Source organism: Otolemur garnettii, unplaced genomic scaffold, assembly GCF_000181295.1.
Source record: "Otolemur garnettii isolate 467f Iridium unplaced genomic scaffold, OtoGar3 scaffold00035, whole genome shotgun sequence".
Taxonomy (NCBI): domain Eukaryota; kingdom Metazoa; phylum Chordata; class Mammalia; order Primates; family Galagidae; genus Otolemur; species Otolemur garnettii.
Window position 1 is genome coordinate 8,424,260 of NW_003852430.1, and position 26,760 is coordinate 8,451,019.

General features: G+C 37.2%; 1 protein-coding gene and 1 pseudogene across 1 annotated transcript in view; one reads left to right on the forward strand and one right to left on the reverse strand.

Annotated features, from left to right (window-relative positions):
* EYS (eyes shut homolog (Drosophila)) overlaps positions 1 to 26,760 on the reverse strand; it is a 1,547,934-nt gene that overhangs the window by 72,517 nt on the left and 1,448,657 nt on the right. The window lies entirely within an intron of this gene.
* On the forward strand, positions 23,058 to 24,902 carry LOC105886963 (annotated as a pseudogene).

The window sequence follows — 26,760 nt, forward strand, 5'->3', positions numbered from 1 at the left end:
AGGGGGACAGCTTGAGGCTCTGTCTCAAAAAAAAAAAAAAAAAATTGGGTCTTAATTTTTTTTATAATTAGTTATTTTTTATTAGATCATAACTTTGTACATTGATGCATTTATGGAGTTCAGGGTACTGCTTTGATATGCAATGTGAACTGCTTACATTGAACCAAGTAACACAGCCATCACAATTATACTCATTTCTTAATAGTTTTGAAATGTACCATTGCATCATGCACATTAGGTGAGGTCCACCCCGAATACCCTCCTCCTCTCCCCACCCCTCTCTCTCCTCTTCCCTTCTACTTTATGGACTATAGTTATGTTTTGCCATTCGCATGATTGTGTAGGTGGTTATTTATTGATTTCATAGTAGTATCAGGTACATTGGATACTTTTTTTTCCATTCTTGGGATACTTTACTAAGTCTACTAAGAATCTTAAACTGAGCATACACGAAACAGAGTTCCTTATTCCCTTATCTTCTCTCCCAACCAATCCCTTCTTGTCCCTCCCAATCAAATCTTGTCCCCAGTCTTCCCTCTGTGATGTTCGGAACGAAAACTAGGCATCATCCTTAAATTGTGTCTTTTCCTCCTACCTCAGGCAGTTGACTTACAAGTGCTGCTAACTTCATCTTCACGACATAACCCAAGTCCTGCCACTTATCGCTTCCTCTGGTAATGCCACCCGAGTCTGATACACAGCCTGGACCACTACGGTGACTTCTTAACTCGTCTCCCTGCTGCCACTTTCTCTCTCTACAGTCTCTTTTCCATATTGTAGCTGGAGAGGCCTTTTAAAGATAAATTGCATATGAAAAGGCCTCCAGTGTTTTCCCCTGAAGACTGAAATGAAATAAAAACTCCTTACCACAGTCTAAAGCCCCCGATCTGCGAATTTATTTTATATTCATTTCTTCTTGCTCATTTGGCTCCAACTATGAGAACTTCTTTGTGTTTCTCAAACAAGCCTGACATGCTCTGGGTTCAGGGCTTCCGCTTCTATGGTTTCCAGTGCCTGAAACATACACTTCCCGATAGGTGGGTCTGCTCCCTCCCTTTCATTAAGACTCTGCTCAACTGTTCTCTCTTCAGAGGACTCTTCCCTGACTACCCTGTTAAATGATTCCTCTCTCCTCTCTCCTCAGTCAACTTGCTTAGCTTATGATGACCTAAACAAACAATAGTGTTTATTTTGTATTCTCTTACTCCCCAGTAAGATTGCAAATCCATTAGAGTTTGCCTGTCCTTCACAAAGCCAGGATGCGCAGTAGTGCCTGGTTCAGTTGGATATGAGATACATATTTATTTAATAGTTGAATGTATACATGAAAAGGGTTTCACAGAGTATTTAGAACATAGTGACATGGCATGCACACACATATCTCTGCTGTTACTGCTTAGTGTCTTAACTATTTTGTTCTTAAGTGACCAAGTGAACTATTTTGTACTTATATGACTATTCTGCTCTTATGTGACTAATTGGAGCTATTGGATGCAGTTGAGAAATAAGATTTCTACACCATCACCCATGCTAACCATTACTTGTTTAAATCTGCTTTTTTCTTTTTTCCTACTCATTTGTTTCCAAAGAATATTAAGGTTCCTGGATTTTTGCATTAATATTGGAGTCTTTATTCTTCTAGTGTGGGAAAAGATTAAAATAATATATTACATGCTGATACTGAAAATTAAGGCATAGGGGCCCTGAACATGAGAAGCAAGAAGCTATAATTTCACAAGATTTTTCTTATGAACATTAGGTGCTGTTTAATAGTTGACAATAATTTCATGTATAACTTATAACATACTAAGTATGTTTCTTGGGGGCAATGGATAATGTCTGACAGAAATTTTTAATTATTACATGACCGTATATCTGTGTGATATTCTTATGACTTTGTTTAAAATTTTACAATATGGACTCACCTTAAAGTTCTTGAAAATAGTGAAGAAATGTACAAAAAAATACTTGACAATAGTGTTTTGAAGATAGATTGTCTTGTCTAAATATATTTTTGGAAGTAAATTTCACGGCTCCGTTTTTGCACAGATACAAGAGACAAAAGAACCGTGGTTGGTTTTTCCTTGGATTCCGTTTTCTATGTAGGCTGCTGTCTATAACCGCAGCAGAGTGGACACCAGGGAGCGCTGAGCCCGTGAGCATCCAATTCAGTTTTTCCTCCTCTATTATGTATTTTAATGAAGCAAGCAGATGGTAGATAGATTTTCCCCTGGAAACTGCTGATTTTCAAAGACTCCAGAATGCCGGTTTTCTCAAATATGGTGTCCAGCAGCATATTGTATCCCGAAATATACATAGAATTTCGCCAGGAAAATTAATCTACTTGTAGGCAGATGGATACATTTGTAAAAATACAAGACCACTAGTTGCCTCTCCAGCTTTCGTTTGTAGCTTTGAGTATAAACATCTTTCCTCTCTCTTTGTTAACTTCTTCTTAGGAGTAGAGCAATAAATTTAGCTCACTGTCCTGCTGAAATGCAATTAGGTTATCAGACAATGCGCACGGTCATTGTCAATGTTGTTTCTGATTCTGCCGCTGGACAAGCTCCTTGCGGAGATGCTCCCACGCTACTCAGCATCATCATTTAGAAATAAAGAACTGATGACTTATAACCGTGATTTTCCTTGACAGGGAATAGAAATAAGCATTTCTTGCCACATTGTTACGTTATAGGTGACGGTAGCTTGTGTAGAAAACAGACACTTACCTTTTCGTTCTGAACCAAGACAAAGATACTCAACACGTTTATAAAATGAAGCTCTTTATTCAAATAGATGTATAATGTTTAATTAGCTCACAGGTATAAAAACATAAATATGATTGGTGCGCTGTAAATTCCTGCTCATACGGAGTTATTCAAGCCTTCCATATAGATATTTAATTACCACCTTTTTCACTTCTCTATCTAATTGTCAAGGAAAAGCTGAGAACAAACAGAATTTTACATTAAGATAGAAAAGCTGATGAAAATATAGTGAATCATCATTCCCACTGGCAAAAGAAATGATAAATGACCCAAATTTGAAGCAGCACGTCTTTTTAGGTGCCCAATTCTTAGAAATTAGTGCCATCTTCTGGATTTTCAAAGTAACTGCTTTAACTCTCAATCAGGTAGTGGTAAGATGCTTTATAGTACTATGAACTGTCAGAAAAAGAAATTCTTGGGTGGCACCTGCAGTACAGTGGTTACGGCACTGGCCAGATACACTAAGGCTGGTGGGTTTGAACCTGGCCAGGCCAGCTAAACAACAATGACAACTGAAACCAAAAAAATAGCCAGGCGTTGTGCCCAGAGCCTGTAGTCTCAGCTACTTGGGAGGCTGAGGCAAGAGAATCGCTTAAGCCCAAGAGTTTGAGGTTGCTGTGAGGTGTGATGTCATGGTACAGGTTGAGACTCTGTCTCAAAAAAAATGCAAGGAAAAGAAATCCTTGAAACTTACAGGTTTGCATTGCAATATCTACGTAGGATTATGTTTTATGGCATAAACCTAGAGAATGGTAATATTTTCACATACTTCAGTGATTCACATTACATAAGCTGCTCATGTTTAGTGGATTAAATTCTTTTGGTTTGTAGTTTATTGTGATGAAGTAAAATTCGTAGATATCACACTCATAGAATATTCTGGAGCTGATGTATTTTGAGTAATTTTCTCATTCCTAACTCATGAGTTTCTTCTTGCCAGTAGATTTTTAGTTAGGAAATTAAGCAACATTGAGGTTGCAGTGGGTCATCCTTCAAATTCAGTGGAAGCTTTTTTTTTAGTTTGTTAAGATATTTTTAAAGAAATGAATGTATAGATGTACTTTTATATACTTAAAAGTGATGAAAACTGTAATTGTAATTGTACCTACTATGCTCCAGCTTTATTTTATATCTCATAGACTACCAGTGAGATGTTTTTATATCCGTATTCCTCTCTTTTAGATTGAGAAGTCAAGGTTCAGAGAGGTTAAATCACAGAGCTAAGAAATGGAAGAGTCAGGATTTGAACCCAGGAACACTGGACTCCAAAGCCTATAGTCTTCCTAAGATGTTATGCTGTGTACCTTGCTATGATGCCTGGGATATTCATGACATTGTCTGATTAAAAGCTATAGGTAGGTGTTTTATAGTATAAAAGATTGCATTTCTCACAAACTGATGTCTAACACCTTGGACTCATCAAAATTTGTAGGACTCTTCTCTTTCTTCTTCTATATTTAATATAAATATAAATATACATTAATTACCTTGCGTTGAGAGGCACTTAATTGGTATTTGACATATACTAGTGATTTTATGAACAGATAGTTTTTAATAGGAGCTTAATTATCCCCCAAGATTAAGAGAATATGAATGAAAGATAGTGGTTGAAAAGATCCGTATGACTTTAAAGGTTTGTAAGTATTAAATTTGGGAGAAATATGTACACGCACACATGTATACAAGTGTATGTTGCAGACAGTTGAGTATAATTCTCATTTCTACTTTGGGCATTGGATAAAAACAGTTTAAGAAAAGCAAAAATCTAAGAAGGACTCAAAGTAATAAGAATGATTTATTGAAGAACAAAACGTATCCTAGCTGAGCGAGAGAGAGAGAGAAAAGAAGGCAATCTTAGCCAGAGATACTACAGGGAAAATAACAATTTTAAGATATCTATAGTGTAGATGCCACAGTGCTGGAAATAAAAGCAGCAAACGGCCAAATACAAATCATATCTGGGAACAACCACGCATGCGATTTCAAAAGCATATAATAAAGAAATATTTTATATTAAGAAATATAGCATTAGAGATTATTCTAAACATTGTTACTAATATAACAAAGAAAAGTCATCAGCCATGATTTGTGGGATGGAAAAGTCATATTGGAGTATTACTTTTATTTGGAAAAGATCAGTTACTGAGCAGCCCCAAGACTCTGTGGACTAATAGTGGGCAGGTGCCTATCTCAAACTATGTGATAAAACGATCAAAAAAGGAAACTGGAATGCTTATGAGTTAGAGTTATAGTATACAAACAACAATCAGAAAACATGATGAAATAAAATGTTTTATTTGCCGTAGCATGAAATACCTAGGATAAAACGGAATCAATTAGGTTTCTTGGTTAGAGGCAATAGAGACCAACTGTAGCTTTTTTCTTTCTTTCTTTCTTTTTTTCTTAGACAGAGTCTCTGCTCTGTCACCCCAGTTAGAGTGCAGTGTCATCATCATAGCTCACAGCAACCTCAAACTTCCGGGCTCAAGCAATCCTCCTGCCTCAGCCTTCTGAGTAGCTGGGACCACAGGCAGTTGCCACCCTACCCAGATAAGTTTTCCTATTTTTTAGTAGAAACAGAGATGGCGTTTTGCTTTTGTTCAGGCTGGTCTGGAACTTTTCATCTCAAGCCTCAGCCTCCCAGAGTGCTAAGGTTACAGGTGTCAGTCACAGCACCCAGTCCAATCCCACCTGTATTAAGGCTGAACCACTGTGCCTGGCCCAACCCTACCTATATTAAGCAGGAAAGTAATTTATGGGCAGGAGATAGACCACCTCATAGAATCAATAGGAAAGGCTGGAAAACCAGCAGGGGAAATAGGCAAAAAACAAAAGGAACAAAGGCAGCTCAAACATAGCCAAGTTCACTAGCCAAGTTCATACTGATGAACAACTATGTCAGAATGCAGCCACTGGTGACTGGGGACCACGGTGTGACCACGTCATCAACAAATACTTTCTAAATATCACTCTGTCTCTGGGTCACATCCTTAGGGTATAGATTCTGGGAGAGCATTACACCATCCTAGGTCACATGTATGCAGACACATAGGAAGGAAAGTTAGGTGTGATGTAGTCAGAAATCAAACCCCAAACAGAACATAAAACCCAAGAGACGTCTCCTCAGGCAACACACGCTCAAAAAGTCTCCGATCTACCAACTTGGAGGAAGAAAAACCCTTTTTACACCTGGATTTTCAAGTCAAAACTTCCATCTAACATAATGCCATAATCCCACGTATAACCAGAAAGTGTCACCATCCTGTACAAGATAAAGCCTTCTTAAAGTCCTTATTGTACTTTGTTCTAAGTACAGGATGGGTCTCTGCATAATGGCCATTTATCCTCTTATGATCCTGTTATGATATATGTAGAGAATATTTTATAAATATTTTGTACTGAGTATTTTGTAAATAAAGACACACTTAGCTAAAACTCCCATTTTCCTTATGTATAGTGACTTTATGGGGGATTTTTGAGACACCCTATGGTACTTGCCGCTCCAGGTCGGTGTAGGGTAAGGTGGGGAGGTGAGAAGTAGTTCTCAGAGCAAACAGGCATGTGACTGGCAGATGCTACACTGTAGGCAACCCTGGGGCTGCAATCCTGATTTCCTGAACTGGCTGCTTCTGATGTTAAGAATTTCTTCCTCTAATGCTCTCCCTTTTCATGTAGAGAAAGCAAATTTAAATTCCTTTTTCCGTGTTCTCTTCCCTTTCTGATAGTCCTGCAGTTGGTTGGACTCTGGACCTGGTTGGATTCCTCATTCCTGAGGGCCGTGGCCGTGGTGCACCTGTTGTCTGGGGCTTCATGAGGCCCCCATTAACTCTTACCACTGGGTGTGTGGGGCAGTATCCCAGCAGACTTCTCACCTTGTGTGAGTGTGTGCACGTGTGTGCATGTGTGTGCATCCTGGGCCTCTTCAGCCCTCTGGTAAAGCCAGTGGGAATTCTTCAGAATAACGTTTCTAAATTCATGAAGTAAAATACATAAGATTGTAAAACAAGCCTACCTTTTTGAAATATAATTAATAAAATATAATAAAAATTTTTTCATAAAGTAAAATGTATGATTCTGTCATCATGTATTTAAATAACAAGACCTAGCAGCAGGTATAATGACTACAGCAGTTTCAAATTATTTTTGAAGCGCAAAAGCATTCATTGTAATACAATATATGACTATTGTAATGTGATATAAAGGGACCTGTTTTCTCTAGGTAACAAAGTCCCAGGTGCTGATAATACAACTGTGAATTTTTCCTGACATTCATGATCAAGTTATCAAGTTAAGTTTCTGTTGGGTTCATAAAAGAGGTGATTTTCCTTTTCCACAGTCACAGCTTCTTTGACCTAGAGGGTTACCTGGGTTCCACCTGCTGGCTAATTCTCCCACCTTCAGGGTTTGCTCTACACCCCCTTCTCATGGGTCTTGCCTTGGACATCCTATTTATTTGCATCCTTCCCATATGCTGTTTTGAGCCAGTTTAGAGGCCCTGGTTGGAGGCCAGTGAGTTCCCTGGGATCTCCAGGTCACTACGCACCTGCTCCAATTGCTTGGACTGGGTACCAGACAAATGAGGACAGACCCTATGCCACAAATCCCTCAAAATTATTACAGTTATCCAATTCACAGAGAACTCTCAAAATCTCTCTCATCTCACCCCACTTGCCTTATGTAATCCCTTTTCACTTCTTACCTTGTCCCTGGGAAAAACCCTTGTGTGGTTTCTGCATGGCAGTTTTCTCTTATTTGAAGCTGTAAGTAGCAAAAAGTTCTGCTTTTCATTTGTTCAAGGGAGTTATGTCTTTTCATTTAAAAATATCATTAGATCTTATAAAACATTCTGATCATTTCTTCTCTTTCTTTTTGACATTTTTGTTTATATTTGTTTTCCCATAGAAGTTATTATCTTTTAACAGTTCACTAGATTAACTCTTCCTACACTAAAGTGTAAGGTCTATGAGGCAGGATTTTGTCATTTCTGTTTTCTGCTGTGTCTCAAGCACATGTAGCAGGCTCTCTCTGTATGGAATGAGTACATGGTTTTCCTTTCTATACCTTCTATGACCCGTCACTCTGGGCAACATCTTTAACCTCCTTTGTACCTGTTTGTGTGGTTGCATGAGAAGCTTGAAACCGGAGATGGCTGTTGTAGCCAGCCAATTGGACATTGGCTGAAGTCCAATTCAATGGAACAATGGTTAGTTTTCTCTTTTGAGAAAAAAAGCTTCTAAACTTATAGAGTTCAGAGTCATGGATCAGGAAAAGTTGTAAGTGGGTCTTTATCATGAGAGAGGCTGTCCCTTTGCCACCCATTGGTTTCTGCATCTGTGTAATATACTTATGGCAGATATAGTATCATGAATCAGTTATAGCTTCAAAGCTCATGTGGCATCTTGCAGGATAGCACCGTGACCCTAAAAGGTGCTGTTACAAAGTCTTTAATAGACTATTTTGCCATTTTATAAGGCTAACTCTAGGATAATGGGTTTCTGGATAAGACAATATCTGTCCTTGTCTTATTTCTTTCACCATAAAGTAAGTCTATTGTTAAAAACAATATTGTACAGAATAACATAATACCTATACTTCGTTGACTAAATTTACCAATAGAAATGATAGAAGCATGATCAACTTGGTTTTATCCCAGGCATTCAAGGTTGGTTCAACATACATCAATCCATCAGTGTAATTCACTACATAAATAAAATAAAAAACAAAGACTATATGATTCTCTCGATTGATGCAGAAAAGGCTTTTGACAATATCCTGCATCTTTTTTTTTGACAAGAACACTGAAGAAAACAGGCTTAGATGGGACATTTCTTAAACTGGTAGAGGCCATCTACAGCAAACCCATAGCCAATATCATATTGAATGGAATAAATCTAAACTCATTTCCATTCACAACTGGAACTAGACAATGATGCCCACTGTTGCCATTACTATTCATCATAGTGCTGGCAGTCCTAGCCATTGCAATGAGGAAAGAGAAGGAGATCAAGGGTATTCAGACAGGGACAGAGGAGGTCAAACTCTCACTCTTTGCAGACAACATGATCTTATACTTGGAAAACCCCAGGAACTGAAATAAAAAGCTCTTAGAAGTGATCAAGGAATATAGTAATGTCTTGGGATACAACATCGGTGCCCACACATCAGTAGCCTTCATATATGCCCATAACAATCAAACTGAGAATAAAGTCAAAGACACAATACCTTTTCCAGAAGCTCCAAAGAAAATGAAATACCTGGGAATATATCTAACAAAGGACTTGATGGATCTCTATAAAGAGAACTATGAAACCTTGAGCAAAGAAATAGCAGAAGACATTAACAAATGAAAGAACATAAGCTACAACTTAATTCTAGCCTAAATTGTAGGGGGTGGGGGAGGGGAGGGGGAGAAGGGCGGATGGGTGGTGGGAGGGTGACTGGAAAAATCACCTATATATCTGTCTAACAAGGGTACAAGTGAACTTTTCTAGAACTAGAGTATAAATGTTTTAACACAATAACTAAGTAAATGACACAAAGTCTATGTTAACCAGTTTGATGAAAATATTTCAAATTGTATATGAAAACACTACACTGTACCCCATGTTTGCATTAATGTATACAGCTATCATTTAATAAAAAAAAAAGGAAAATAAAGAACGTAACATTCTTGTGTCTGGGAAGAACCAAATTGTTAAAATGGCTATACTACCCAAAGTGAGCTACAGATTTAATGCAATCCCCATCAAAACATGAACATCATGCTTTGAAGAACTTGAAAAAATAGTACTTCATTTTATATGGAACCAAAAAAACCTCAAATAGCAAGTACAATACAATTTTTAGAAATAAAAACAAATCTGGAGGCATCACATTACCAGATTTCAGGTTATACTACAAGTGAATAGTGATCAAAACAGCACGGGACTGGCACAAAAACAGATATAGATTTGTGGAGAAGAATAGAGCATCCAGAGATGAACCCAGCCACATATCACCATTTGATCTTTGATAAGCCTAACAAAAGCATGTGCTGAGGAAAGGAATCCCTATTTAATAAATGGTGCTGGGAGAATCAGTTAGTCATATGTAGAAGACTGAAACTGGACTCGCACCTCTCACCCTTGACAAAAGTTGATTCTTGCTGGACAAAATATTTGAATTTAAGGCATGAAACAATAAACGTTTTATAAAAGAGTATAGGCAAAATGCTTGACAAAATTGGTCTGGGAAAAGATTTTATGAAGAAGACCCCTTGGCAATTGGAGCAGCACCAAAAATAAATAAATAATTAGGATATGATTAAGCTAAAAAGCTTCTGCACAGTTAAGAGTACCAACAACTAAGGCAAACAGATAGTGTTCGGAATGGGAGAAGATATTTGGGGTTTTAAGAACACAACTTGAGTAGCTTAATATGTGTTTCTGAAATATTTTTTTCAGGGCAACAAAGAGAGATTATATTCAGGAAGAACAAAGAGAAAGTTTAGAGCCCTTCCAAAGAGAGCTGGAAGTGGGTCCCTAGCATGAAGGTGAGAGAAACATGTCTCTGAAATTTGAGGGGAGGGAACATTGTGGATGGACTCCTGCCTAGAACGTTTAATGGTGGTGGTGGGGAGCGGGGAGATTAGTTGGCAGCAGTGAGGGAGGGATCCATGAAAGTCCACTTCTTGACTGGGACTGGCTAGTACCCCAGGGTCTGTCGGGGAAAGGATGTGAGCCTGTTTCCTTTGGGTCTGATGTGGGACAGAGACATTGTGGTGTTTTCTTAAGTACTAACCAAAAAAATCACCGGGAGAGGCAAAGATCCCTCAGCAGGGAAAGCTGGAAGTATCATGAGATTGCTAGAGTTTGAGGAGGGAGCAAATAACCAACTAGAATCGTCATGAGGTCCCCAAAGCTCCTATGAAATTGCTCCATAAAATAAGATTGGCTTTGACCATCTGCCAAAGCCAGACAGCAGTGATGTTAAGTCAACTCAACCGTATCAGGGAAGGAGGAAGTTTCTTTTCTCCTCTCTGACCTCCAGGCTACAAGGGTGGGAGAAACAGGGAGTAAACAGGAGAAGAAGAGTTTCACTTGTCCTTTTCCTTGACTTCAAACTTTTTATCTGTCTCAATTCCAAATGAGGAAAGAAAAAGCATGACGTTTTATGCTGATAGAAGATTTGCCTATTATAGAAAAATGGAATATAATGACTAAGTGAAACTGATATTTTCTGAGCTGGGAATGACGATGTCTAAATTTTTATTTGAGGAAAAAGGAAAGAATTAACACTGATAAGCAAATTTAAAGGGAGAAGGGAAAACAAAATAAAGTTTTTTGCTTTACCTCTACATATGGCTATGCTATTAAGAATACCTATTGATTTTTGTTTTTTTGTCTTGTAACTTGCTATAGCACCCAATTTTCTCATTAGTATTACATCATCAATAAGAAAGAGATTTGTATCTCCTTTTCTAGTATTGGTATTGATTGTTTGATTTTTTTCTCATTGAATTTGCTTGGATCTTCCCAAGAAAATGGCAAATAATAAATAGTTATAGCAGGCATCTGTGTCAAGTTCTGATTTTAATTTAGGAGATTTTATTGTTTTATCATTAGAAATAATAGGTGTGCCCTTCATCCTGAAAGTGTGCTAAGGACCTGTGCAGTGTACCTATTGGGTGGGAATTGGTTTTGGTTTTAAGCTACCTTTGAATATGTTTCAGTATTTTTGTTCTACATTTAGTTTCTGTTTTTGTTCTCTAATTTTCTTATAAACTATAAGAGTATGCCTATTGAATTTGATTGGATGCCTTACATGTATCTATTAATTGACATTTCAGTATCAATTGGTTTGATAAACATATTTTTCTTTAGTTTTTTTTATTTTAAACTATGTTCATACACTTTTTGATGCTGAATCACTATTTTAAAAATTAGAACATTTCCAAATTAGTCATGATATATATTTTAGTACATTGTTCAATTGTATTTTTTCCCCTCTGTAAAGTCAATTAGTGAAATTGGTCGGTAGTTTTCTTTTCTTTTCTTTTTAAATTGTATTTATTTTTATTGTTGGGGACAAGAAACCAGGTTACACTGATTGCATTTGTTAGGTATACTTCCTCTTATAATTGTGTCTTGTCCCCCAAAGGTGTGTCATACACCAAGACCTCCACCCCCTCCCTCCTTCCCTCTCTCTGCTCTTCCCTTGTCCTACCCTGTCCTTCTTTCTCTCTCTGCTCTCTCCTTCCCCCACCCCCGCCATGTACTAGGTCATTAATTTTCCTCATACAAAAATTGAGTACATAGGATTCTTGCTTCTCCATTCTTGTGATGCTTTACTAAGAAGAATGTGTTCTACTTCCATCCAGGTCAATATAAAGGATGTAAAGTCTCCATCAAGTATTCCATGGTATGCTTATACCACAGCTTATTAATTCATTCCTGGGTTGGTGGGCATTTAGGCTGTTTCCACATTTTGGTGATTGTAAATTGAGTTGCAATTCAACAGTCTAGTGCAAGTGTCCTTAAGGTAAAAGGATTTTTTTCCTTTTGGGTAGATGCCCAGTCATGGGATTGCAGGATCAAATGGGAGGTCTAGCTTGAATTCTTTGAAGGTTCTCCATACTTCCTTCCAAAAAGGTTGTGCTAGTTTGCAGTCCCACCAGCAATGTAAAAGTGTTCCTTTCTCTCCACATCCATGCCAGCATCTGCAGTTTTGAGATTTTGGGATGTGGGCTATTTTTGCTGGGGTCAGATGATATCTCAGGGTGGCTTTGATTTGCATTTCTCTAATAATTAGGGATGATGAGCATTTTTTCATATGTTTGCTAGCCATTCGTCTGTCTTCTTTAGAAAAGTTTCTATTCACTCTCTTGGCTTGTTTCATGAGGATGAACTTGAGTTCTCTACAGATCCTAGTTATCAAGCTTTTGTCTGATTCAAAATATGCAAACTTGGTCATTGTGTAGGTGGTCTATTTGCTTTGGTTGTTGTCTCTTTAGCTGTACAGAAGCTTTTCAGTAGTTTTGTTTTCCAGTACTGATGTTATGCTGGCTTAATAAAATGAATTATGAACATTTTTCTATGTTCTGAAGTCACTTAAGTAACAATGAAATAATCTATTCTTAACAGGCAAGCTAGAATATTTATAAATACTAATCATTGTGTTGACTTTAAAAATAGTACATATTTAATTACCTTTCCAGATGCAAATGTAGTAATTAAAAAATGTTTTACATTTGAGTCAACTTGAAAAATTATAGTTTCTTAGAAAAACATACATTTTTCATGTTTTAAAATGAAACATGGTTTATTATATTAAAAGGTATAATGGATATACCTTTTTTGAGGGGGAAGACAGAGTCTCACTCTGTTGCCCTGTGTAGAGTGCCATGGCATCAGCCTAGCTCACATCCACCTCAAATTCTTGGGCTCAAGCGATCCTCTTGCCCCAGCCTCCCAAGTAGCTGGGACAAAAGCCACCTGCTATGATGCCCAGCTAGTTTTTTGTTTTACTTTACTTTTTTTTTTCCATTGAGACAGAGTTTTATTCTATCACCTTGGATAGAGTGCTGTGGTGTCATAGCTCACAGCAGCCTCTAACTTGGCCTTGGCCTCCTGAGTATTTGGGACTATAGGTACCTGCCACAAGGCCTGGCCTGGCTAATTTTTTCTATTTTTGGTAGAGACAGGTCTCTCTTCTGCTCAGGTTGATCTCAAATTCCTGAGCTCAAGGAATCCATCTGCCATGGCTTCCTGGAGTGCTAGGATTGCAGGCTTGAGCCACAGTGCCTGGCTTTGGACATATATATTTTATTGTCTATTTTAAAAAAAATTGTTGGGTGGTTCCAGTAGCTCAGTCGGCCGGGTGCTAGCCACATACACCTAGGGTGGTGGTGGCTCCAACCTGGCCTGGGTCTGCTAAGCAACAATGACAACTTTAACCAAAAATAACCGGTGTTGTGGCGGGTGCTTGTAGTCCCAGCTACTTGGGAGTCTGAGGCAAGAGGATCACTTAAGTCCAGCAGTTTGAGGTTTCTGTGAGTTATGACACCACAGCACTCTTGAGACTCTGTCTCCAAAAAAAAAAAAAAAAACTTGTCCTTTATCTATGATGATATCACATTCTCTCTTATTCCTGATCATATTTTTAATATTTTATTTTAATCAGAATTTTAGAGAATTCAATTTTTTTGGCTTTGCTGATAACCAAAGTCTTTTATCATTGTTTTATTTCTATTTTATTTATTTCAATTTCATTGATAATTCCCCTTTTGATTTATTCATGTATTTTACAGCTTAAAATAATCACTTAATTTTGATATTTTATCTTTTGTCTTTAGTTCACTTTCATTTCTTTTGGGTTTATCTTTAATAATTCCCTTTTCTTAAGTTTTTTAAAATTTACTTCTTTTCTAATTTTTTAATACCAACCCTAAATTCTTACATTTTATTTTTCTTCTGAATCCACTCTGTTCCAATTTTGTCTATGCTAATCTCTAGGCTCTTGTCCAGAAGGAACAAAGCACGATAAATATTTCAGTCTCTATATCTCAGAACCCTACTTTCCCCTTCCCTCAGATACATATCTCACAAGTGATGGATTGGCGTTGGAAATACAGAAAGATATTTTTCCATAATCCTTCTCCCTTCCAGTTGCAACACAATAATAAAATGTAACAGGTAAAATTAAAAATAACTTTAAAACCATTGAGAAATATAAAGATAAGTCTCTTATTTTACTAAGTAGAAATACTTATGGTATTCTTGAATAGGAAGTTTTTTTATTGTTTGAGATTCATTGAGGGTACAAAGAATAATATTACATGGATTTCATTTGTTAGATAAACTTCCTCTTACAATTGTGTTCCACCCCCAAGAAGTGTGCCATACACCATGACTCCCCAAATACTCTCCCTCCTCCCCTCTAGCTGCTCCCTCATTCCCCTATCCCCCACCATGTATTAGGTTATTTATTGTCTTCATATTAGAATTGAGTACATTGGATTCTTGCTTCTCTGTTCTTGTGATGCTTTACTAAGAAGAATGTGTTCCACCTCCATCCAGGTTAATACAAAAGATGTATAGTCTCCATCTTTTTTAATGGCTGAATTAAAAAAGTATTCCATGGTATATATATACCACAGCTTGTTAATCCATTCCTGGGTTGGTAGGCATTTAGGTTGTTTCCACATTTTGGTGATTGCAAATTGAGCTGCAATAAACAGTCTAGTGTGAGTGTCCCTTTGATAAAAGTTTTTTTTTTTTCTTATGGGTAGATGCCTAGTCATGGGACTGCAGCATCAAATGGGAGGTCTAATTTGAGTTCCTTAAGGGTTCTCCATACTTCCTTCCAACAAGGTTATATTAGTTTTCAGTTTCACTAGCAGTGTAAAAGTGTTCCCTCCTCTCCACATCCATGCCAGCATCTTCAGCTTTGAAACTTTGTGATATGGGCCAGTCTCACTGGAGTTAGGTGATATCTCAGGGTAGTTTTGATTTATATTTCTAGGATTATTAGAAATGATGATCATTTTTTCATATGTTTGTTAGCCATTTGTCCATCTTTATTAGAGAAAGTTCTATTCATCTCTCTTCCCACTGATATAAGGGATTATTGGCTCTTTTGTTGTTGTTGATTAATTTGAGTTCTCTGTAGATCCTAGATATGAAGTGTTTCTCTAATTCATAATATGCAAATATGTTTTCTTAGTCTGAAGTTTGTCTATTTGTTTTGGCTGTTATTTCCTTAGCTGTACAGAAGCTTTTCATTTTAATGAAGTCCCATTTGTTTATTTTTGTTGTTGTTGCAACTGTCACTTAACTCTTCTTCATAAAATCTTTCCTCAGGCTGATATCTTCAAGTGTTTTCCCCAATTCTCTTCGAGGATTTTTATTGTTTCATACCTTAGGTTTAATTCTGCTATGCATCTTGAATCAATTTTTGTACGTGGTGAGAAGTGCAGATCCAGTTTTATACCATTTATTGAACAGGAATTCTTTTCCCCAGTGTATGTTCTTATTTGGTTTATCAAAGATCAGATGGGTATAAGATAAAGCTTTTATCTCTTGGATTTCCATTCTGTTCCATATGTCTGTTTCTATATTTGTGTCAATACCATACTGTTTTGATCACTATTACTTTGTAGTATAACCAAAAGTCTGATAGGGTGATCCCCCAGCTTTGTTTTTATTACTAAGAATTGCCTTTGCTATATGGATTTTTTTCTGGTTCCAAACAAAACAAAGAATCATTTTGCGCAAAACTTGAAAGTATGATGATGATATTTTAATGAAGATTGAATTGAATCTGTAGAATGTTTTGGGTAGTATAGACATTCTGACAATGTTGATTCTTCTCAGCCATGAGCATGGTATGTTCTTCCATTTATTAGTATCTTCTGCTATTTCTTTTCTTAGGGTTTTGTAACTTCCTTTGTAGAGGTCCCTCACCTCTTTTGCTACGTATATTCCTAGTTATTTCATTTTTTATGAAGCTACCATGAAGGAAACTGTGTCCTTGATTAGCTTCTTTTCATGGTCGTTATTGGCATATACAAAGGCTACTGATTTCTGGGCATTGGTTTTATATCCTGAGACATTATTGTATTTTTATTTTTATTTTTTTTTATCATTTCCAGGAGTCTTGTGGTTGACTCTTTGGGGTTCTCTAAGTATAAGATCATATCATTGGCAAGAATGAGAGTTTCACCTCCTCTGCACCCATTTGGATGCCCTTTATATCCTTTTCTTGCCTGATTATATTGGCTAGAACTTCTAGCACTATGTTGAATGGTAGTGGTGATGAAGGACATCCTTGTCTGGTTCCAATTCTAAGTGGAAAAGTTTTCAGTTTTACTCCATTTAGGATGATATTGGCTGTAGATTTGTCATAGATGGCTTCAATCAGTTTAAGAAATGTGCCACCCATGCCTGTATTCTTAAGTGTTCTAGTTAAAAAAGGATGCTTGATTTTAACAAATGCTTTTTCTGCATCTATTGAGAGGATCATATGGTCTTTGTTTTTGCTTCTTTTGATATGGTGAATTACACTTATGGACTTGCATATATTACATCATCCTTGTACCCCTGGGATGAAACCTACTTGATTGTGATGAATGATTTTTTTTTTTAATGTGTAGCTGTAATCTATTGGCTAGGCTATTATTGAGAATTTTTGCATCTATATGCATTAGTGAAATTGGTCTGAGTTCTTCTTTTTAGTTGGGTCTTTTCTTGGTTTTGGTATCAGGTTGATGTTTGCTTCATAGAATGTGTTGGGGAAAATTCCTTCCTTCTCAATTGTTTTGGAATAATTTCTGCAGCATGGGTATAAACTCTTCTCTACAGGTTTGATAGAATTCTGGTGTGAAGCCATATGGACCCAGGCATTTTTTGGTTACAGGATATTTTTTGTTTCTTTAATCTGAGTTCTTGAAATCAGTCTATTCAAAAGCTCTATTTCCTCTTGATTAGGTCTAGCAAGAGAGTGTGATTCCAGGTATTGATCCATTTCCTCCATATTGTCAAATTCTGGGCATAGAGTTTCTTGTAGTACTCAGAGATGATCTTTTGTATCTCTGTGGCATCTATTACTATTTCCCCTTTATCATTTCTGATTGAGGTTATTAGACCTTTTACTTTTCTAGTTCTGGTTAATTTAATCAAAAGTTTATTGATTTTATTTTTTTGAAAAACTAACCTTTTGTTTTGTTAATTTTCTGAATGATTCTTTTGTTTTCAATTTCATTAATCTCTAATTTCATTTTGGTTATTTCTTTTCTTCTGCTCTGTTTGGAATAAGATTGTTCTTCTTTTCCAATTCCATAAGATGGTTCATGAGTTTGTTGATGTGCTCTCATTCTGTTTTCCAAATGTAGGCATCTAATGTGATAAATTTTCTTCCCAGGACTGCTTTAGCTGTATCTCACAAGTTTTGGTAACTACATCTACATCTACGTTTTGGTCTACATTGTTGTTATGTTCGAGAAATTTAATGGTTTCTTCTTTTATCTGTTCCCTGAACCCTACTGTCATTCAGCTTAAGGTTGTTTAACTTCCATGCCTTTGTGTGGGAATGAACATTTTTGTTGAAGTTGAGTTCCTCACAAGAATGGAAGGAAAAGCATCCAATGTACACAGCCCTATTATGAAACTAATTTATAGTTCTTGAATGAAAGCTACAACCTAATTGTAGCCCAAGAATATGGGGAGGATGTGGGGGAGGAGAGGGGAGAAGGGCAGATGGGTGGAGGGAGGGTGATTGGAAAGATCAGCTACATGGTCTGTCTAACAAGGGTACAAGTGAATTTTTCTAGAACTAGAGTATAAATGTTTTAGCACAGTAACTAAATAAATGACACAAAGTCTATGTTAACCAGTTTGATGAAAATATTTCAAATTATATATGAAAACACTACACTGTACCCCATGTTTGCATTATACACACCTATCATTTAATAAAAAAATAAAAAAGAAGTTGAGTTCCAACATTATTGCCTTGCGGTCTGAGAAAATAAAAGGTATAATTTCTATTCTTTTAATTTAGCTGAGGTTTGATTTGTATCCTAGGATGTGATCTATTTTGGAGTATGTACCATGGGTTGATGAGAAACATGTTTTTTTTTTTAGCTTTGAGATGGTGTGTTCTGTATATGTCTATTAATATCATTTGTTCTAGGGTCACATTTAAGTCCTTTGTATCTTCGTTTATATTCTGTTTAGAGGATCTGTCCAATTCTGTCAGAGGGGTGTTAAAGTCCCTGACTATTATGGTGTTATGGGATATCATATTGGTCAGACCCTTCGAGATCTATTTCATAAATCTGGGAGCATTTAAGTTGGGAGCATAGATATTTGAAATTGAAATGTCTTTTTGTTGTATTGTTCCCTTGACCAATATAAAGTGTCCATCTTTGTCTTTCTTAACTTTAGCTACTCTAAATCTGCTTGTATCTAAAAATAAGATTGCAATTCCTTCTTTCTTTTGATTTCCATTTGCTAGAAATACTGTTTTCATATCTTAACCCTGAGTCTTGATTTGTCCTTCAAGGCTAGGTGTGTCTCCTGAAGACAGCATATGAATGGCTGTGCCAGTCTGTGCCTCTTCAATGGTGAATTAAATCCATTGACATTTATTGAGAAAATTGATAAGTATGGTGGAGTTCTATTCATCTTATTTGTGAAAGTCTTCTGTGTAGTTTTATCCTTTGGGCCATTGTGGAAGCTATGTTTTAACCTTTAGCTTTTGGGTGTTTACTTTGCTGGTGGTCCATTGTGATGGCCAGTGTTGAGAATAGGTCAGAGTATTTCCTGTAGAACTTGTCTTGTTGTGAATTTCCTCAGTTTTGTATATCCACAAAAGATTTGATATCTCCATCAATTTTGAATCTTAGGTTAGCAAGATACAGAATTCTGGGCTGAAAAGTGTTTTGTTTAAGAATGTTGAAGATGGATGATCATACTCTTCAACTGAAACTTTGAAAGTTTCAGTTGAAAAACCTGCTGTCATCATAAAGGCTCTGCCTGTGTTGGTCAATTGGTGTTTACTCCTGGTTGCTTGAAGAATTTTTTCTCTCATCTTGACTTTGGACAGATTAATTATAATGTGTCTTGGAGAATCTCTGTTTGAGTTGAGATGACCTGGTGTTCAATATCCATCTGAAAAGAGTATGTTGAGTTCTTTAGTAAAATTTGGGAAGTTTTCATTGTGATAGTCCCAATTGGACTTCTATCCCCTTGGGACAATCTTCCCCTTCAGAGATCCCTATCATTTGTATGTTTGAATGCATCATGGAATCTCATAGTTCTCTAAGTGCCTTTTCTGCTTTGTCTCTTTTTTTCTGCCTCTTTGACTACCTGGGTTAACTCAAAAAATTTATCCTCTAGCCCTCAAATTCTTTATTCTCCATGGTCTAACCTATTTTTAATGCTTTCTACTGCATCTTTACATTCCCTGATTGTCTCCTTAAGCTCTGCCGTATCCTTTTAAAATTCTAGATATCTGTGTTTTAACTTTTGGTTCTGTCTTTCCATTTTCTCATTTATTCCTTTTATTGTCTTTATCATTCATATTTTAAATTCACTTTCTGTCAAATCTATTAATTCTTTACAGGTGGAGTCTTCTGCAGTAGCTGTCTCTACTCCCTTGGGGGAGTTGCTCTATTTTGGTTTTTCATGGTGCCTGAATTTTTCTGTTGGTTTCTCCTCATGTATTATTTTTTCTTGTTCACTTCCTTGTCCTCATTTTTCCTTCTCTCTTTCTCCTTTGCTTCAAATTACCTTGTCTCAGAGCTTATGTCTTGAAGTGGTCTCTTGGTATAAGACCAAAAGGAAGAGAAGGGGAAAGTGCAAGCAGGGAGAAACAAGAGAAAAAGAAAGAAAGAAGAAAAAGGAAGAAAAGAGAAAAATAAAACAACAGCAACAAAGGGAAAGGGATGAAAGAAAAGAATTGATGAACAGGAGAGAATGAGGACAGGAAGAAAGAATGAGAATGATAGAAGAAATGGTATTGATTGGCACAATGTTAAGGGTATGTCTGTAATTCTTGGATTTTGAGGGGCTGGGCTGGATGGATTCCTTGAAATCAGGAGCTCCTTATCAGCCTAAGTAAAGCCAAGCTCTTCCTCTGCCAAAAATAGTAAGAGACATAAAAAAGCAAAAAGTAAAACAAGAAGGAAAACATAAATAAAAATGAAAAAGAAATAGAAAAATTCTACAATGTGGACTTGCTAAAACTGTCTTTAGAGCTAAAGGTAGAAAGGCTCCTTAGAACATGAACTCTTGGCCTCCTTGAGCCAAACTGCTGCCATAACCTCCCTCCCAGACCATAGTCGTGCCACCCCAGCTCTCAGTGAAAAAAGGAAAGGTGAAAAAGAAAAAGGGAAAAAATAATAAAATAAGAATAGATAAAGAAAATTAAAAAATACATTTGTGTCAAAGGAGAGAGAGGAAAAAGGAAAGAAGGAAGAAATACCAAAAAGAAGAGGTGATATTTTAGCTATTGCATGAGCAATTTATGTGGGAAAGATGAGGAAAGTAGAAGAGTCACTATTAAAAGAGAGGATGGAAAGGAGTGGACTAGAGAGAGAGAATGAATGAGGCTAAAGTACCATGATCAAAAATACAGGAGTCCTTGCTCTTGATGAACATAAAAATGGAAGTTAAGAATAGAACCAACCAACCAAATTAGCAAAAACACTACTTAACAAAACAAAACAAAAAACTTAAATAGCACAAACCAGATGCAACCTCAGCAACATAGAAAAGAATTGAAAAACAATTTCAAAAAGTAAAATAAAATATATATAGCAGAAGGGACCAACTGCAATAGGAATTGCAATAGCAATAGGAATGTATCTGTTGCAATATGTCACTGGGACACCAGGTGGCCTGTGGTTTTTTCAGTAGATGAAGAAAACAGCTGGTTGTGTTCTTATTCCTAATTTTGTTGCCCTTGGTGATTGCTTGATTGTTTCCTCAGCATTCAGACCCCACCAGGTTGGGATCTTATAGCTCTTCAGCATCCTTCAGGGGCAGGTCTCACAGTATCCTGACACCAGTTCCTATGGGGTGCAAGAGTCCCTCAGCCTGATTCAAGAGTGGAGTTCTGATCCTGACAGGCTAAAATAAGACAGCTGTGCTTTAGGCCCCTGCTAAGACCTTCTCATGACCTTCCCAAAGTGGCAGCACCCTGGCTAGTGAGACCTTCTCAGTATGGCTGCCTTGTCAGCCACCTAATTGATGGCAAATCCACTCCAACAAGTATTCAAATCTTGTTGATAAATACTGTTTGAGTCCTCCCACTCTCCCAAGCTTTCCACTCAACCTGCAGCTTCTCCCCTCAAACTGAAAACTCCAGAAAGACTTCCTCCCTTCCTGGACCTCTGGGAGACCAGCCAATCCTGGGAGATTGTAGCTTGCAATCTCTTGCCTAATGAGTCAGATTTCCACTGCTCTGGATCACATGCTATATCCAGCTCACCACCACCTTGCTGTGCTCCCTGAGCTACTGTTCTGGGTAAGGTCCTGAGTATGGCTTGGTTTTTCTCTTTCCTCACTCATACTAGGCAAGCTTAGCTGAATGATCCTTCTGGTCTGTCATCTTGATCTTCCTCTGAATAGAGAGTTTTGATATACTATTTATTTTTAAGATAGAGTCTCATTCTGGCACCCTCACTAGAGTGCCATGGCATTATAGTTCATAGAAACCACAAATTCTTGGGCTCATGCGATCCTCTTGCTTCATTTCCTCCACCCCCTTGTTTTTAGTAGAGAGATTTTCTAGCTCTTTCTCAGGCTTGTCTCAAATGATCCACCCACCTCAGCTTCCCAGAGTGCTAGGATTATAGGTGTGAGCCATTCTGTCTGGCCAGTTTTGATATACTAAACATAGCAACTCCTAGTCAATTATTTTTTCAATTCAATGTGCTCTTAACTGAAACATATGAAGACATAGAGTAAGAGTTCAGAATAAGACACAAATACACCTGAGAGATTTTTATTATGAGACTGTCTTCACATTTGTGAAAAAGTATTATTCAATAAATAATACTATAAACTAATCAGTAGAATAAAGGAGGATTCTTTCTTTAATTTGCTGCATATCCCAAAATAAATTCCAATTACATCAAAATTAATCTTTAAAAATGAAACCATAACGGTTTTAGAAATAACAATCATGGGTCAATATATTCATTAATCTTTCTAGCTTTAATCTAATAAAAGGAAGTAGCTAGAAAAAGAGTGACAAATTGGCTACTTAAAACCTAAAAACTTCTTTATGCCAAATGTGTGGGAAAATAAAGTGGAAATACAAATGGATTCCACTATACAGACATGATGTATTTTTGTTATCCCTTCATCTGTTGATGGACATTTATGTTGCTGCCATTTTTTTCTAGTATGAATAATGTTCCTATGAAAATTCCCCTACAGGTTTTTTTATGAACATATTTTGTCATTTCTCTTGATTATACAACTTCTAGTGGAACTTCTGGGTAATTGGATAACTATGTTAAATATTTAGAGCAATTGCCAAGCTGTTTCTAAATTTGCTGCATCACTTTCGAATCCTACCAGTCATGCATGAAATGCTGATATACACTACAATATAGGCAAACTTCAACAGCATTATGCCAAGTGAAAGAAGCCTATCACCAAAGGCCACAAATTACAGGATTTCATTTATAGTATGTGTCTGGAATAGGTAAATCCATAGACATAGAAAGAAGATTAGTGGTTGGGGAGCAGGACGGCAGCGGCAGTGCTTTGGCTTGGGCTTAGTGTTAGGTCTCACCCTATGGCCGTGATTCAGGTGACAAATCTGTTATAGGTCTTGAACAGCGAGAAGATGCCTATGCTTTTTTCCTTCCTAGGAGAAATTGAGGAGCTGCGGCTCTACCCCCTAGACAATGCACCTCTTGCATTTTCTTCCAAAGTATGTTATGTTAAGTTTCATGACCCATCAAGTGTTGGTGTGGCCCAGCATCTAACTAACATAGTTTTTATTGACAGAGCTCTGATAGTTGTTCCTTGTGCAGAAGGTAAAATCCCAGAGGAATCTAAAGCCCTTTCTTTATTGGGCTTTAAGTCTGATGCCTGGTGCAGGATTGCTTCCCATACCAGGGCCAAGTCCCTTGACTACCCTTGGTGTTTCACTGAGCAGTTTGGGAGCTATACCAGCAGTGGCATTAGACCCTAACGTTACAACACTTGGGGAGATACCACAGCCACCACTTATGGGAAATGTGGATCCTTCCAAGATTGATGAAATTAGAACAGTCTATGTTGGAAATTTGAATTCCCAAACAATGGCAGCTGATCAACTACTAGAATTTTTTAAACAAGTTGGGGAAGTAAAGTTTGTGCGGATGGCAGCTGATGAGACAGACAACTCGATTTGCTTTTGTGGAATTTGCAGACCAAAATTCTGTCCCAAGGGCCCTTGCTTTTAATGGAGACAGGCCACTGAAAATAAATCAATCCAACAATGCAATAGTAAAGCCCCCTGAGATGACACCTCAGGCGACAGCTAAGGAATTAGAAGAAGTAACGAAGCGAGTAGGAGAGGCTCAGTCATTTATCTCAGCAGATATGGAACCAGAGTCTGGAAAGAGCAATGAAAGAAAAGGCGGTCGTTCTGGTTCCCACTCTTGCTCAAAATCCAGGTCTAGCTCAAAATGCCATTCTAGAAGGAAAAGACCACAGTCAAAACACAGGAGTAGATCCCATAATAGATCCCATTCAAGACAAAAAGACAGACGTAGATCTAGGAGCCCACATAAAAAGCATTCTAAATCAAGAGAGAGATGGAAGTCAAGGAGTCATTCACACTCAAGGGATAAGAGAAAAGACACTTGAGAAGAGCTCAGGGAAAAACTGAAAGAGAAACATAGAGAAAAGCAAAGAGACAGAGAGAGAGAGGGAAAGGAGCATGAAAAAAAAAAAACGGAATGAGGTAAAAACAAAGATAAAGACTGGGATAAAGAACGGGAAAAAGACAAGGAAAAGGACAGAGAGAAAGAGAGAGAAAAAGAGCATGAAAAGGAACGTGGCAAAGAGAAGGAAAAGGAACAGGACAAAGACAAGGAACAAGAAAAGGACAAGTCCAAAGAGATAGATGAAAAAACAAAGGAGGATAAAAAATCCGGAACACCACCCAGAAGTTAGAATGCATCAAAAAGATCTCGTAGTTCCAGCGGGGAAAGGTGAAGGAGGAGGAGCCGGAGTTGTTCCAGATCACCAAGAACATACAAAACCATGGAGAGGAAATCTTCTAGATCTCCATCCCCTAGGAGCAGAAATAAGAAGGATAAAAAGAGAGAAAAAGAAGGGACCACAACAGTGAAAGAAGAGAAAGAGAATGTTCAGCCTCTACAAGGAAGAGTTCTAATGACAGAGATGGGAAAGAGAAGGTGGAGAAGAGCAGTACTTCACTTGCAGAGAAGGAGCACAATAAAGAACCAGATTCAAGTCTGAGTGAAGAAGGAGATGACAGGATGCACCAAGGACTGAGGAAAACGAAGGGCAGCAAAATGGGAATTGGCAGCCAAATGAAGAAAACCTCTCTACCAAAACAGAAGCAGTACAGGACCAACAAACACACCTTTATGCTCTGTGCTGGAATAAAATCCAGAGCTTTTAATTCTCTCAACAAGATGTAAACAGACAAGAAATCTAGTTGAGCACAAAGATAGGATCTAACAGCTTTTCCAGTTGTTAGGTGACTTTGTGGCCATCTTGTTGCTGAGTAACATAATAAAGCATGGACATGATGAAAACGACAGATGTTACCCAAACTCATCTAAAATCTGTGCATTTCCATGGTGGCTGACACACTTGTCATGTGGTTTGTTAGTGTTTGCCAAAAACCATTGCAAACTAATTGATCATCAAAGGTCTAAATTTGTACCATCCCTACGGACTGGAGATGAGCATTGGAGGCTCTTTTAAAAAATGGTAGTTACTGAATTTTGTATTGTTTTACTGTTTCTTTTTTGATTTTAGTATATACAGTTTGATGATGTGCTTGAAATTGGTGCAGATATATGCACAAAGTAAGTGCAAAGTATGTAAGAAGTTTTAACATTTACTTTACCAGATTTATAGTGATGTGTTAAATTCTCACTATTCTGTTTTCTTTTGCTCACTGTTTAGGACAACAGTTTTCTTTAAAATAGTTTTGCAGATTAAAATTGCTTAAATAAGTGGATTAAAAAACCAAAAAAAAAAAAAAAAGAGAGAAATAAAGATTAGTGATTTCCTAAGGCTGCAGGGAAGGGATATTGGGGAGTAAAAGTTAATGGGTACATAATTTTTCTTAGGGCAATGAAGATATTTTCAAATTAGTGATGATGGTTTCCCAAATTACACACTTGAAAGGGGTGAATTTTATGGTAAGTGAATTATATCTCATTATGTCTCAATAAAGCTGTTATAAAAAAGGATGAAGAGCAGAGAAAGTCCTTCTTATCACAGCACACATGCTGGCCAAAATGCATTTTTGTCTTACTTACAAAGAACTCATTCAGAAACATAAGACAAAAATAAGTAAAGCAAATAGCAGTACGCTAGCCAAAGTTTAACATACAGCTCTCCAGAGGGAGCAGGGTGTGGTAGTGGAAGCTCTTCCCATAGCTTCAGGAAGCTGACCTTCATGGTGTAAAGATTGCTGCCACAGTTGACTTAACCATGAAGTCAACTGAACATCAAATTGAGAATAGATGATAACAACATTAGCTCTGGCATACAATGAATTTAAGTGAAAATGGGCATGCAATATGAAGAGAAGGTTCACAGAGAAATACAAATGGCCCATAGATGTATTGCTAGGCCACAGTTAATGCAACGTGAAACAATGGTGAGGTCATTTTTTAAAGCCTTAGTGATTAAAATGTTTTAGAAAAGAGAGCTGTCATAATTTGATGGGAGCATAAATTGTTTGAAAGATAATTTGGCAAATCTTTAAAAATAAAACATGGACCTACCATTTGACCCATTAATTCCATGGATAGAAAATTTCCTTCTGCTAATGACTTTCTGGCAAAATAAAAATTCTGTATGCTTTTGGGGAAACATAAAATGTAAACATTTGTCTTTTACAAAAAGAATACAAAGTCTCTAACAAAATGAAAAAAAGAAAAAAGATGAACATAAAGTTATTGGCATTAATATTGATTGTGACTTGAAACATGGAATTGTTAAGAAATATCTGGTACTGGCAGCGCCTGTAGCTCAGCGAATAGGGCGCCAGTCATATGCACCAAGGCTGGTGGGTTCAAATCAAGCCCAGGCCTGCTAAACAATAATGACAACTGCAACCAAAAAATAGCCAGGCATTGTGGCAGGTGCCTGTAGTCCCAGCTACTTGGGAGGCTAAGGCAAGAGAATCGTTTAAGCCTGAGAGTTCGAGGTTGCTGTGAGCTGTGACGCCATAGCACTCTACCCAGGGTGACAGTTTTGAGACTCTGTCTCAAAAAAAAAAAAATCTGGTATTAGTTTAA